The sequence below is a fragment of the Suncus etruscus genome, chromosome 16 (genome assembly GCF_024139225.1).
Source record: "Suncus etruscus isolate mSunEtr1 chromosome 16, mSunEtr1.pri.cur, whole genome shotgun sequence".
NCBI classification, from domain to species: domain Eukaryota; kingdom Metazoa; phylum Chordata; class Mammalia; order Eulipotyphla; family Soricidae; genus Suncus; species Suncus etruscus.
Window position 1 is genome coordinate 6,777,964 of NC_064863.1, and position 14,487 is coordinate 6,792,450.

The 14,487-nt window shown below is 45.8% G+C and overlaps 1 pseudogene; it reads right to left on the reverse strand.

Annotated features, from left to right (window-relative positions):
- Nucleotides 1-6,239: 6,239 nt before the first annotated feature.
- LOC126032099 (glycolipid transfer protein-like) lies at nt 6,240-7,274 on the reverse strand (annotated as a pseudogene).
- Between the last annotated feature and the right edge of the window lie 7,213 nt (nt 7,275-14,487).

Below are 14,487 nucleotides of genomic sequence, written 5' to 3' on the forward strand. Positions count from 1 at the left end.
CCGCGGGCTGGAGCACAGAAACATCTGCTGGCACTTCTTCGGCGACTGGCACTACTTCGGCAGCTGGCAGTTCTTCGGCGACTGGCACTTGTTCTGCGACTGGCAGTTCTTCGGCAACTGGCACTTCTTGGCGACTGGCAGTTCTTCGGTGACTGGCAGTTGTTCTGCGACTGGCAGTTCTTCGCAGCTGGCAGTTCTTCGGCGACTGGCAGTTCTTTGGCGACTGGCAGTTCTTTGGCGACTGGCAGTTGTTCTGCGACTGGCACTTCTTGGCGACTGGCATTTCTTTGGCAATTGGCAATTCTTGGCGACTGCCAGTTCTTTGGCGACTGGCAGTTCTTCGGCGACTGGCAGTTCATCGGCAACTGGCAGTTGTTCTGCGACTGGCACTTCTTGGCGACTGGCATTTCTTTGGCAATTGGCACTTCTTGGCGACTGCCAGTTCTTTGGCGACTGGCAGTTGTTCGGCGACTGGCAGTTCTTCGGCGACTGGCATTTCTTTGGCGACTGGCAGTTGTTTGGCAGCTGGCAGTTGTTCTGCAACTGGCACTTCTTGGCGACTGGCAGTTCTTCAGCGACTGACATTTCTTTGGCAACTGGCACTTCTTGGCGACTGCCAGTTCTTTGGCGACTGGCAGTACTTCGGTGACTGGCACTTCTTCGGCAGCTGGCAGTTCTTTGGCGACTGGCACTTCTTCGGCGACTGGCAGTTCTTCCTGCTCCCTCAGCCACCACTGCAGCCAAATCTTCGCAGACACAGTCACTGCTGCGAGCTCGGACATGGTCTCTCCTATCATAATGGCCACAGCCACCACAGCCTTTCTTTTCCGTGTGCTCTCACTGTTCGGGCTCGTCTTTTTGGTACTCAGGGAAGACGGCCAGGCCCTCCGCCTCAACCTGCAGCACGGCCTTCTGCTTGCTTACAGTACAAAGTTGCTATTTATTTCTTTTCTCTAAAATTTTTTTTTTAATTTTTTAAATTTTATTTGAATTTTTTCTTTTTTCTTTTTTTTTGGGGGGGGCACACCCGTTTGATGCTCAGGGTTTACTCCTGGTTAAGTGCTCAGAAATTGCCCCTGGCTTGGGGAGACCATATGGGACATTGGGGGATTGAACCGCGGTCCTTCCTTGGCTAGCACTTGCAAGGCAGACACCTTACCTCTAGCGCCACCTCACTGGCCCCGAATTTTTCTTTTTTTATGTTAATTTTTTAGAATTTATTTTAACATGTACATCCACTTTGTCCCTCGAGCCCCCAGATTGAAGTACATTACAATATTTCTTACACAAAGCAATTCAAAGCCACAAAAGTCATGCAACTCCCTTAACATTAAAAGCCGTAGTATTGTTGACACAATTGATCATAATACAATAATTCATTAAGAATGAGTCAACGGGGGCCGGGCGGTGGCGCTGAAGGTAAGGTGCCTGCCTTGCCTGCGCTAGCCTTGGACGGACCGCGGTTCGATCCCTGGGTGTCCCATATGGTCCCCCAAGCCAGGAGCAACTTCTGAGCACATAGCCAGGAGTAACCCCTGAGCGTTACCGGGTGTGGCCCCCCAAAAAAAAAACCAAAAAAAAAAAAAAAAAGAATGAGTCAACGGAGCACAGCAAAGACTGTGCTAGTATGGAAATTGCTTGCATAGGTCCAGAAAAATATAGGGGACATGGAAAGAAAAAGCCTTGGCCTAAATACAAGGAGACTTTATCCCTGAAGTTTTCTGGCATAAGATCAACTCTAGGCTTCAGGCATATTAGGTTGTCCGACCCAAGTTACTGTCTGTAGTGCCAATACACTTTTATTTTTCACACAGTCACTGTTGTTGGTGTCAGGTTTCTGTAGCCAAGGATCTCGGAATATGTCCATATCCTATATGAGTCAGGATGATGCGGCGCACCCTTTAGTTTCACTCACAATCAGAGGGTGATGCAGAGAGCTCAGTCTTCAAAGCAGGTTGTTATTGTTAAGTTCTCTGGGTGTTAAATTTGGAATTATGCTCCAATGAACCATCGTTTCCTCCCCGTCTTCCTCCTGTGGAGGGCTCATGTCCATGGCCACCAGATGCTTTCTTGGCCTGCCGCTGGCCCAGAGCCTCCACCGACCCTCTTTCTCTCGCGGAGGGCCTCCGTGGCCTCGGGCGGTGGGCCGGGGCAGGGGACAGGCAGTTCTTCCCTCTCCCACAGCCACCTTTGCCACAGCCAAACCTTTGTAGACACAGTCACCACCGCCAGCTCGGACATGGTCTCTGCTATCATAATGGCCGCCTTTCTTTTTTGTGTGCTCTCACTGTTTGGGCTTGTCCTTGTGGTGCTGGCAGAAGTCGAGGCGCTCAGGGAAGATGGCCAGGCCCGCCGCCTTGACCTGCAGCACGGCCTTCTGCTCACCTACAGTAAAAAGTTTTAAAAAAAACTTCTCAGCCCACAGAATAGATGATGGGAAAACATTAGGTGTGTAAAGGATTATAATTACATATTCTGATCATTTGTAATCTTTAGAATATAATGGATATTCTGTACTGATAAAAATTCAGGTTTGCAAGAGACATTCTACCTGGGAGTGTAACTACCTCTGCTCACATGTAAATATTTGCATGAAATTATTTTCCATCTTTTCATTTTCAAGCTACTGCATCTGGTTCAAAAACAAGTTTCTTAGTGCTGAAGAAATAGCTAAATAGGCTGGTGTATAATGCCTTGCATGATTCCTTTTGTGTATAGCTTGCTGTAGTTTGGGTCTCTTGATTCTATTGTCGGTGACTTTGGGACACAGGTTTTGATCTGATCATATTTAATTCCATTCAATTCTCATGAGACTGCTTTGCCCCTGGTACCATCCACCTTTTCCCCTCAATTTGTAGGAAGGCATAGACATATGAGGGAGAACAAGATGATTCATGTTCTATGGTTCTGTTTAAAAAAAAACCCAAACAAATAACATAAAAATAAAACAAAACAAAAAAGAAAGTGGGCAGGAGCCCCTGTATAGATGCTATAAATATAAATTTAAAAGGAGAAAAAGAGTAAAAGAAAAATAAAAAGGGGCTGGTGTGGCAAGTTTTTATTTTTTTGCATAGTCAGTGTAAGTGTAAGTATTGGGGAAATTAGAAAGGAAATTTTCTTGACCTAAGAGATATAGGGTGTCTCCACCATTGAAGCAACCTGTCATGAGACCAACTACAGACTCTGGACATGTTCATTGTTGAGCCCCCAGGTCTGTCTTTATGGTGCCAGAAAATGTCCTGCTCAGTTACGGTTGTCAAAGCCAGTCCTCTAATTAGAGATCTTGGCTTTTTACACAGATCCTAGGACAAAGTCTAGGATAAGAGTCTTTCTTTATGCTTCCAGATGTTCTGCCTAGTCACAATTGTTGTAGTCAGTCTTCTGCATTTCGTGATCTTGGTTTAACAAAGTGGATTTAAAAAAAATTAAACCTCTTTGCCTCTTACAGGTTTAGTTGATTTTGATTTAAAAAATTTTTTGGGGTAATGTTTAAATTGTCTCAGTTTCTTTTGTCATAAAACTATTTTCTTTGTAGCTACCACTGGGATCACATTGAATCATAAGCATAAACATTTGTTGAATTGAATTATAAAACTTGAATTATGAGTTTTGACAAGAAATGGGGGTGGAAGTGTTAAGAGTTTCGTCCCTTACTTGGGCTTTATGTGGCTTGACTTACCTTGGGGAGTGGTTAAGTCATTACCACAATCTTTTCAGCATAGGGCACCAGGAACCCCAACTTTCCAAATGATCGAACTGCATTGAACCCACAAAGACAAATGCAAATGAAAAGGCCAGTCTCCACATGCAACACCTAGGTATGGTCACAAGAGGGCAGTTGTGTTCTGTATATCTTTGTTTCCTGTCAGTCCTCATCACTTGCGGAAAAAACATTGATGTGGAAGAGGGAGGAGAGGAGGTGGGTAGGGTCAGGAGAGGGACTTTGGCATTGTCTAGAAGTGTGGGGAACAGGGAGAAATCAGGATCTGATTGGTGGTACTATCCTCACAGAAGCTTATGGCGAAGGATCTTATGAAGCCTATGAAGGGATCTTATGGCACTTACAGATGGATCCAGAAGGCAGTAAGATAGTGGGATCCTAAGTCAGAGGGTCAGAGATAAAGATACAATAGTTTCAGTCCTCTATGGGATTTAAGAAAAATACGACATTATTGTAATACCCAGAAACTATAGAGATGAGGGTTGGAAGGGTCAGCCCATGATATGAAGCTTACCACAATGAGTGGTGAGTTCAGTTAGAGAAATAACTACACTGACAACTATCATGACAATGGTAGTGAGTGAGAGAAGTAGAATGCCTGTCTCAAATACAGGCAGGGATTGGGGAGGAGGGTGATGGGGGCCATTGGTGGAAATGTTGCACTGGTGAAGGAGGGGTGTTCTTTTTATCACTGAAACCCAAGTATGAACGTGTTTGTAATCATGGTGCTTAAATAAATATATGAAATTTAATAAAGGATCATGAGATCGTGACAGTCCCATTCAATGATGACCTTTTGACTTGTCCATCCTACCCTCCATGATAGTGTCTCATTCCTTCCATCCACAAACTCACTCAGAACCATACTGAGCAACTGTCCCCATGGCCTTTTCTACAACACATGGCCCTCAGGTGGCAGATATGCTGCACTGGGTGGGAGACTTGCTTGCCTTGCACATAACTGACCCAGGCTGGATTCCCAGGACTTATGTAGTTCCCTGAGCTTTCTAGGGAGGATCCCTGAGATCAGAGCCAGGATTAAGCCCCGAGCAAAGCCAGAAGTGGCCCCCAAAACTAAACAAAAAAGGAAAATGACCCTAGTTCTAACAGCTCAAAACAGTGCATGTCTCATGACTGCTCTCTGCACATTAGAAGTGCAGGCAGTGTCAAAGGGTCTCTGCTTCAGAACCCCAGGGTGCTGGGATGCAGGTTTCTGGTGTCCTAGGGTCTCCTCCCAAGGCTTGACTGGATCACTTATGAGAATTTTTTTTATTCCAAAATAGAGATTTTTATTAAGGATGACTTCATTGCTGCATATAAAACACCAATTGCTTCTCATTGGATCGTACTTGTTTGTTTTTAAAAACCATATATTAATGATCATTTGAGGACTAACTCCAAGTTCTAAAGGGACGGTTCTGTTTTTGCACCAGGAAGGGCTGTTAAGGCAGTGAGGTGTTTCCTAGGTCTCAGTAGCTGGAAGGGCTCCCCTCTCTCCTCGCTCGAGGGGACACACAGTGGGGGATTTCCAGGGCTGCAAAAACTGTCTCCAGAGAAGAGGAGTACAGAAGACCACGAATACAGTCAGTCATTGGGGGCAATTACCAGTGTCCGATCATTTTGAAATATCCCCCGCATCCCTAATCCTGGGTCCTCAAAAAAATAAAAACTTGCTGGTTGGTCTGACTTATAAATAGCAGAGGAAAGGGGTAAAAGGAGCTGACTTGGGTGTCACAGGGCAGTAATCACAGAGCACACATGGCGGTCTGCTTTAAAACAAAACAAAACATGAGGGCCCTGTAATTTCAGATCAGAGTCTTGATCCCTGACATACCCCCAAACCTTATTCTGCCAGCTCCTCACAAGGACACATGCTTGTTTTCTAATGAGGTACCTGACCGTGGCCACTCTCCCTCCCCTCCCCTCCCTCTGTCATGTACCTCATTAGAAAACAAGCATGTGTCCTTTTGAGTGGCCACGGTCTCCTGGGTGGCCAAAACACAAAAGGCCCCCAAAGTCTGGGTTGATGAGACAGATGAGTGGTTCTAATACACACAAAACACAAATCAGTTTATCTGTGCTGGCATGGAATTCCTAGGCGATGTGCCAATAGGACAGTTGTGTATTGCTTGTTTAGGACAGACCCCCCCAAAGGTGCCTTGCCAAACAAACGGGGGTAGGGTGGGGGAGGCAGCGGGTAGAGGACTTGCACACAGCTGACCCGGGTTGGATCCCAGATAATCCTACATGGTCCCCTTAGCACCTCTAGGAGTACTTCCTGAGTGCAAGGATAGGAGTAGAAGTTCTGAGTGTAGCTTTGTGTAACCCCAAAACTGAAAAAGGAAAAAGAAAAAATAACACCCACCAGGCTGGGGGCGGGGAACCCTGCTAAGCGTCAGGACCACTGGGAGGGGGAGGCTGACGGCAGTGCTAGGGCTCACAGTGGCCACTGGGGGCCGCTGGTGGTCCAGAGGATCACAGTGGTATTGGGGATGCTGGTCCTGCTGGGGCCTCGGGCCTACACCTTGTAGTTGAGCTCTGCATTCACCTTGGTGTACATGTCTTAGATGCCTTCGATGGTGGCCTGAAGTGTCACATTCTTTAGGAGATTGGTTAAGGTTTGATTCCCACCGAGCTCCCAGACAAGAAAGGCAGCTCCCATTTCTCTGTCCGATTAGGTCAAGGGGAATAGTTCCATTTGTAGAGATCCGCAGAAAATAATTCACACAGTTAAAAGGGACAGGAATGGGTTCAGGAAATCCAGTGCTCAAGCAAGGATCTCCTACCACAAAAGCTTTCTGCTCCTAAGATGGAGTGCTGCTCAGTGGAAGAAGACTGAAGAATGAGCCACAGTCTTTCTCAGACCCTTGCTTGTATTGACAAGAATCAGATACCACTCTGGGGTGGGAGCAGAATACCAAGTAAAGAATAATCCAATATACTATTACCAGGTCACCCTAGGGTGGAGTACAGTTGTTGATTAGGGTAGGACCAGAAACCCAGAGGAGGCTGTGAAGTTGACCAGGAAGAGGCCTGTCTTTGCCAGGATTCCTTCTTCATTGCCTTCTGGTTCTTGGACAGTTCCTTGAGGAGATCCAACTTGTAGGGCTCAGCATGCAGGGTGGCCTGGAAGATCTTCTGCACCAGCCAGCTGTGGTACTTCTTCAGGGTCACCTCGTAGGCCTAGTGGCATTGGCCCAGATGTGGTCAGTGTGGATCTCATTCTTCTCCCTGTCATAGATGCTCTGCAGGAAGATGCGGATGATACAGAGGACTCTTTGCAGCAACATCAGCACCAGTGTGGCCCCCACTTGAGGTCACTCAGCTCCCTACATCTCCTCCTCCACTTCCACAATGTTCTGCAGGGTCCTGAACTTGGCTGGGTCAGTGTCAGAGACAGCTTTGATTGTCGGGATGTCGCCACTGATGCCTGCTTTGATATGGGGTTGAACACCACAGACTCAAGGCAGATGAAGAAGGGTGGCAGGTGGGCCACCACCTCCAGGAAGGGCCCCGTCTCGATCTGGTTGTTGGCAGGCAGCGGCTTGAGCATCTACTCATGGATTTTTGGCCAAGTTCTGTTCCTTGTGGCCTGTTGGAGTCAAGGCCTATTCACCTCAGATCCCCTCCTTGCTGCTGTGGCTTCTCTGTAAAGTGGCTTTGTTCATGTTGCAGGCTTAGAATGCTGTAGAGCTAAGCGGGACACATACCACTGGGCCTCAGATGTGTTTTGTGTCATTGTATGCCAATGAAATGGGTGATTTCTCTGCCTGATCTTAACCTCTGGTCTCCACAAGCTGTTCTGATGTGGGAACAAGAATGGTCCTAGGGGGTCACCGAGCTACAGGTCCCCTCGGAACCTTCATCCAAATCTCCACAGTTCTGCTGCTGCTTCCCTCTGCACTTCCATGAAAGGTCACACTGAGGAAGGCACAGGACAGATGGTTCTGCTTCATATTGTTGGTTTACCAAGGGACAGTTCGCTGAATGCTCCTCTCTTTCGAAGGCTCTGTGCATGTGCACAAGTGAATAGAATTGCCTTTTTTTTTTTATGACATTGGGGGATAGAATTCATACCTCACACCTGCTTGCCTGCCCAGGGTCTATACCTGAGCTCTTGAGAGACTGACAAGAAAGTGGAGATTAAGGTCAGTAGAATTATTGGTCTGGCTCACCCTTGGCTTTTCCACAGATACACTGAAAGTTGATCATAACTGAATATTATACAATTCCCAACACCTTTCACCAGGGCATATCTGCCACCAGTGTCCCCAGTTTCCCTCCTGACCTCCCCTCTCTCCTCCTCCACATCTTCATCTGGGCCATACAATTTCTCTGTCGTTCCTTTTAGACACTGTGATTGGCAATAATGTTAATGAAGAGTATCATGCATATCACTTTCCTTCTTTTCAGCTCCCAGTTCTTGTCTGTAAATCTGGGCTGCATATTAGTATTGAATACATTAAATGAAAAGGCAGATGTGAATGATTTCCTTTATGCCTGTTGGAATGTCTATGGGGAACCCCAACCTCCACCCCACTTAGACTCTGTACAAACCTTCACAGTTACCAAGGGAACAATGCCTTTCTACCATGGGGACAAAGCACTTCATGAAAACCAGGTCTTCGCCCATAATGCAAAAAGGGTTGCCACTGGGCGAAAGGTTGCAGATCTGGAAACCTCATTGATAATAACCTCATTGATAATAAGGAGAGGTTTCAACACAATCCCCATGAGGCAAATCATCTGCTACCATTGTGGAAAATGGGCATATCAAAAGGAATTGCCGTCTTTTATTATTTTTTATTTTTTTAAATTTTTTTTCCTCCTCCCTGACGTCCCCTATTTTTTAAAATTTTTATTGTGACTGAAGCACATTACACAGAATTATTTACGGCACATAGTGACAATGAATGAAGGGCATTCCCACCACCAATATCCTCCCCCCACTCCTGTTCCCAGCATGTCTTCCATATCTCCCTCCTTTACCCCTCAGAATACTAGGGTAACTGGTCTCCACTTTACAGCTTATTGTAGATTGGGTATCTATTCTGTTGTCATTGACTTTGGGTTTGGTGTTCCAGTCTGGTCATTTTTTTATTTTCACTACATGTTCATATGACTGGTCCTGGTATCATCATTTTCCCCCCTCAATTTATGAGGCTGAATGATTCAAGTTATGCAATTCTGTGGAGATAAAAAGGTTAAGGAAAAGAGAAGAAAAATTTAATATCAACTACCAAAATAAAAAAAAATCGCCAAATAATATCCATAAGAGTGGAAAAGAAAGAAAAAGTGTAAGAAAAAAGAGAAGGAAGATAATATTAAAACAAAACAAAACAAAACAAGAGAACGGAATGCTGGAGTGGCAGGGTTTGGTGTTTCCCCCACTTTTTCTTTTGCATAGGCACAGTAAGTATTGGGGAAGGAAGGAAATTCCCGTGGCCTAAGAGATTCAGGGTTTCTCCACTCTTGAAGCATACTGTCATGGGAACAACCACTGGCTCCATACCTTCTCATTGCCATATCCCAGTTTTTTTTTTTTTTTTTTTGTGGTGTCAGGAAACTTTCCTCTCAGTTGTGGATGAGAAAATCAGGCCACTGTGCTAGCAATCTTGGTATTTACGCAGGTCCTAGGACAAGGTCTAGGATAGAATCTTTACGGTTCTTGAGGTTCTGTTCCATCATTGTTGATGTGTTCAGTCTTCTGTATTATATGCTCCCATGTTTTTTTCTCAGTCCCTAAGCCGAAGTCTAGGAAATCATGGTCCAAAAGGTTCTGTTCAGTCTCTGTTGTCAAAATTGGGCCTCTGTACTAAGAAATCTTGATTTTTGTAAGAGTCATGGGCTACAGTCTAGGGTAGGGATTTTCTTAATGGTCTCAAGGTAAGTTCTGCCCAGTCATGGTTGTCAAATTCAGTTTTCTGTAGTTAGTGCTCTTATTTTTCATAATTCAAAGGATGATACATCTTCTGGTTTCCACTTAGTGTTAGGTGATGTGATAGGATCTCCTGGTCTTAGGTCAAGTTGTCATTTCCTTGCTGTCCTCGTCATATTAACACTGGCACAAGTAAATCTCCCAACAAAGCTTAGTTTTTGGTGTTGTTGCAGAGGGTTGTTTCAGTTCTATGTCTGGGAAATGGGATTTGAGAATGAATTAATACTGTCCGATCTCATGGAGACTGAGTTGTATTCACATGACATATGTCTAGGATGGAAGGCACTCTTGTATAAAAAGTGTGAATTCTTATCCTTAGAAGATAAAATCTTGTGTCTGAGACCATGATTTCCCCTTATATACTGTGCCTATACAAAAACGTATGGTGTCCTTTTTGTATTGCTGGTGCTATTCAGGGTAAGGATGACAGGCTACACATACAGTATCTGTGGTGTTGTCTGAGCTTTTATCCCAGGCAAGATGTTTTCTTGGTTTTTGTACCAAGCAGCACCAAAACTGGTTAGGATAGAGAAAATATGTATATATAAAAAATAGAACAAATAGATAAAACTGAGATAAAAATAAATTAAAAAAGGGAAATAAAAGGTATTTGAAGAAAACAAGTGATGGGGGAGATGCATTATTATAAAGGTATTAAGCTTACATAGGCAATATAGGCCTCCAATTAGGCCTTTTGAGATATTCTTGTGGGGAGTGAAAGCCAAGGCACTTTTTCATATCACAGACCTTGGTCTTGAGTTTGAGATACGATTTGCAAAAAAAAAAAAAAAAAAAAAAAGAGATACGATTTGCAGCATTTTGGAGTCCTGTATTGTCCTTAAGCTGGGGGTTTTGCTGAAGCTGATTCCGGTATCATGCAACAGTCCATGATTTGATGGGGGTGAGAGAGGCCACAATGCTTGAGTCAGCAGGCGTGTTGGTTGTGGTTTCTTGCTGAGACAGGAGATGGGGATCGAGAGGGTAGCTTTCATTGAGGAGCTTGATGGCGGTCTTTTGGGGTAGAAGGTTGGTCTTGGTGCCTAATGAGTTAAGAACTAAGGGTAAAGAGGGTTAAATAAGGGGCAAATAACGAATCTGGTTGGGAGATGAGGGAGTAGAAGGGTCTCTAGGTGGGGGAGGGGCAATATATGAGGGGCTATATACATTGCATAGATGAATTGTTTATGGATTAGGCTTGGCAGTCAGAGAGGACCCCTGTATAGAAAGTAACATTCACATATACACTGACTTCAGAGATCTATTTGAGTGCTATCCTCCGTATATAGGGTATTCCATTTCTTTTCCTATAATAGTCAAGAATTAAGAATATTTTTGGAGGATGTTAAAAAGGGTGTTTGTCGCATGGGCGCTAATTGCCCACATTCTTTTGAAAATGGTTATCAGTAAGAAAAGACATACCTGCAGGGGGTTTGGTATGCATATGGGAATTTTCCTTTGGCTAGCTGTCTTGGCATGTGGGGTCTCTGAGCCAAGCTCTCGCCTCTGCAGTTTGTGTATGCATAGGGGAGAAGTTTTCCTCCATCCCCCTTCCCTCAGGGCCCAGGTTACCAGGTCTGGCACTGAAGGCCATTCTGGCATGGGGGGATCTAGTCCCCTGGACTAAGTGGTCAGTCCAGGGGGTCTTTGGCTAGCTGTCCAGCCCAGTGCCCCAACATTCCAGTACAAGCGGAACAGAAATCCTGGCATGTGGGGTCTCTGAGCCCAGCTCTTGCCTCAGCAGTTTGTATATGCATAGGGGAGGTGTTTTCCTCCATCCTGCTTCCCCCAGGGCCCAGGTTACCAGGTCTGGCCCTGAAGACATTCTGGTGTGGGGGGATCTAGTCCCCTGGACTAAGTGGTCAGCCCAGAGCCCCCAACATACTAGTACATGCTGTCTTCTTTGAAATTCAGCTTCTCAAGGACCTGCATACAAGTTTCAGGGAAATGCCCACAGGGCCTCCCTCCAGGCCCTACCAGCCAGTTTTTTTGGGGCAATTTTATTCATTTTAATTTTAATTGTTTTAATACGATTTCAGAAATTTTCTTTCTTCTAGATTACTCGTTTTTTTCACCTTTGTTGGCCACGAGGGAGAATGCGAGCTCCAAATTGGCTTCTCATTTCTCACTGTGGTCACAGTGGCAGACTCTGCCTCTGCCACCCATGACACAGCTTTTGCCGTTTTGGACGTGTCCCTTCCCAAATCTGTCACTGCCTTTGCCAACTCTGATGCCATGTTTGCCAAGTCTGCTGCAGCCTGAGCAACTGCTACAGCTTTCGCCACAGCCTGCGCATAGGGGAGGAGATTTCCTCCACCCCCTTCCCCCAGGGCACAGGTTACCAGGTCCGGCCCTGAAGGCCATTCTGGCATGGGGGGGGATCTAGTCCCCTGGACTAAGTGGCCAGTCCAGGGGGTCTTTGGCTAGCTGTCCAGCCCAGTGCCCCAACATTCCAGTACAAGAGGAACAGAAATCCTGGCATGTGGGGTCTCTGAGCCCAGCTCTTGCCTCAGCAGTTTGTATATGCATAGGGGAGGAGTTTTCCTCCACCCCATCCCCCCAGGGCCCAGGTTACCAGGTCTGGCCCTGAAGACATTCTGGTGTGGGGGGATCTAGTCCCCTGGACTAAGTGGTCAGCCAGTGCCCCCAACATACCAGTACATGCTGTCTTCTTTAAAATTCAGCTCCTCAAGGACCCACATACAAGATGCAGGGAAACGCCCACAGGACCTCCCTCCAGGCCCTACCAGCCAGTTTTTTGGGGCAACTTAATTAATTTTATTCATTTTAATTTTAATCGTTTTAATACTGTTTCAGAAATTTTCTTTCTTTTAGATTACTCGTTTTTTTTCGCCTTTGTTGGCTTCTCATTTCTCACTGCGGTCGCAGTGGCGGACTGTCTCTGCCACCCGTGACACAGCTTTTGCCAACTTGGAGGTGTCCTTTGCCAATTCTGTCACCGCCTTCACCAACTTTGATGCCGTCTTTGCCAAGTCTGCCACAGCCTGAGCAAGTGCCGCAGCTTTTGCCACCACTGTCACCTGCTGCTTTCAACACCAGCGTCATGGCTATAGCGCCTGCCTCTTTCTGGTTCTCCTCTTATGGCTGTTGTAGAGTCTGAACTGCACAGTGGGGGAAGATGCTGGGGGTCCGTCCAGGTGCGAGAGAATGGTCTGCCGCCAGTTGGCAGCTGGCCCACAAGTAACCCCAAATTACAAAAGCTTCATTTAAATTTCAGGGAAGAGGGAGATGTAACCCCACCCAGGATTTCCGTGTAACTTTACCCGCAAGACCCTCCCATTTCTGGGAGGGGTCTTGGGGAGATTATAAAAGGTTTAGCCTCAGGGGCAAAAGGGATTTGGATTTTGTCTGCATGGAGAGGTAGCAGGAGCAGAGATGGCTGAGAGTCAAGTTAGAATGCAGGGCTGAATAGATATCCAGCGTAAAAGGTTATGAGACAAGCCACACATGTTGGCCAAGGCATGAATAAAGCTGATACTTCCTGGAACCTGTCTGTGGATAATTTACTCGCCTCTACCCGAACCTGCTGACCCTTCAGCTGGAGAAGTTGGAGCCACGTGGCCTGAGGCAGCAGAAAAAGGTCTCCATCACCATCCACCATCATCCAAGCCCATCCTAAGGCCTCTAATGCAACACTTGTCCAGAGTGACCATTCCCAACTCTTACTGGCTCATAGTGGTTCCTTTTCTTCCCTAACTGTGCTCCCTTGTTCTTCTGTTATGTTTCCTACCATGGACTTTGTACCAAGTTTCTATCTGAGCTGCAGACAACGGAACTGCTTAATCTAAGCAAACTAGAACCCTGGGGTGTGAAGCATGGATCTCGTCATGAACGCTGTAGAAATACTGAGTACAAAAATGGATATTTCATGACAAAAATAGCCCTTGGTCAGACTAGTCCCTAAAGAGCCCAAGAGGGTCTGGGGAAGATATTGGTGACCCTGAATTTCTCTTGTTTGTACCTCATTAGTGTGTATGTGTGTGTGTTGATGCTGAGGATGGCACTCAGGTGTTGCATGCTGCTAACCCCTGAGTTTCAGCCCTTCGTTTTTTTTGTGAGTTATAATAATTGTTTATTTTGGAAAAGGAGTCATATTCTGGGCCCACAACCAAGGAGCAGGTCCAAATGTGTATATTATCCAGGATAGGGCTTCAGGGTAATTTAAAGATTAGTGAAGAGAGTTAACTAAGGTTAGATTGTTTGTTTAAAATATGTAATGGGTGACAAGAATGTAACACAGAATGTTTCAGTGTAGAATCATGTCGCCATCAGCAAAGGTGGCCCTCCCAAGTCTCTCATAATCATCAATAGACAAAGACAATTGCATAACTGTAGGAAAACAGTCAGTGGGAAGATGTTTTGCAGTTTCAGACAAGGAGCAGAGTCAGGCTCTTGTGGCAGTTGGGGACAAGATGGAGTCTGATTTAGAATAATTTCATAAGTCCAAACCAGAGAAGATCATGTATGTGTCCCACACAAGAAAGGGGCAGTGTGACACGTCAATGACGTCTCCTGTGCTCCACTGTACGATTATGTCTGATGTGATGCGTTGGTTGCTCTGGCTGTGGCTGCTTTAGTTTCCAAATTCTCATCCTTTAGGTCTTCACAGTTTGTGTGAGGTTCAGGAGAGCTGATGGTCTGAAGGCGAGGAACGCTAATGCAATGGAAGAACTGTCTTTGCAGCATACCCTGTCCTTAGTCTTACCATACAAACTTCGTCCTCATGGTAAGTGGCCAGAAAGCAGACACTCAAAACAGCTTCCTCTGAGAATCTACCTTCAAGAGGAGCCATCTGGCCATTCACTTTTGA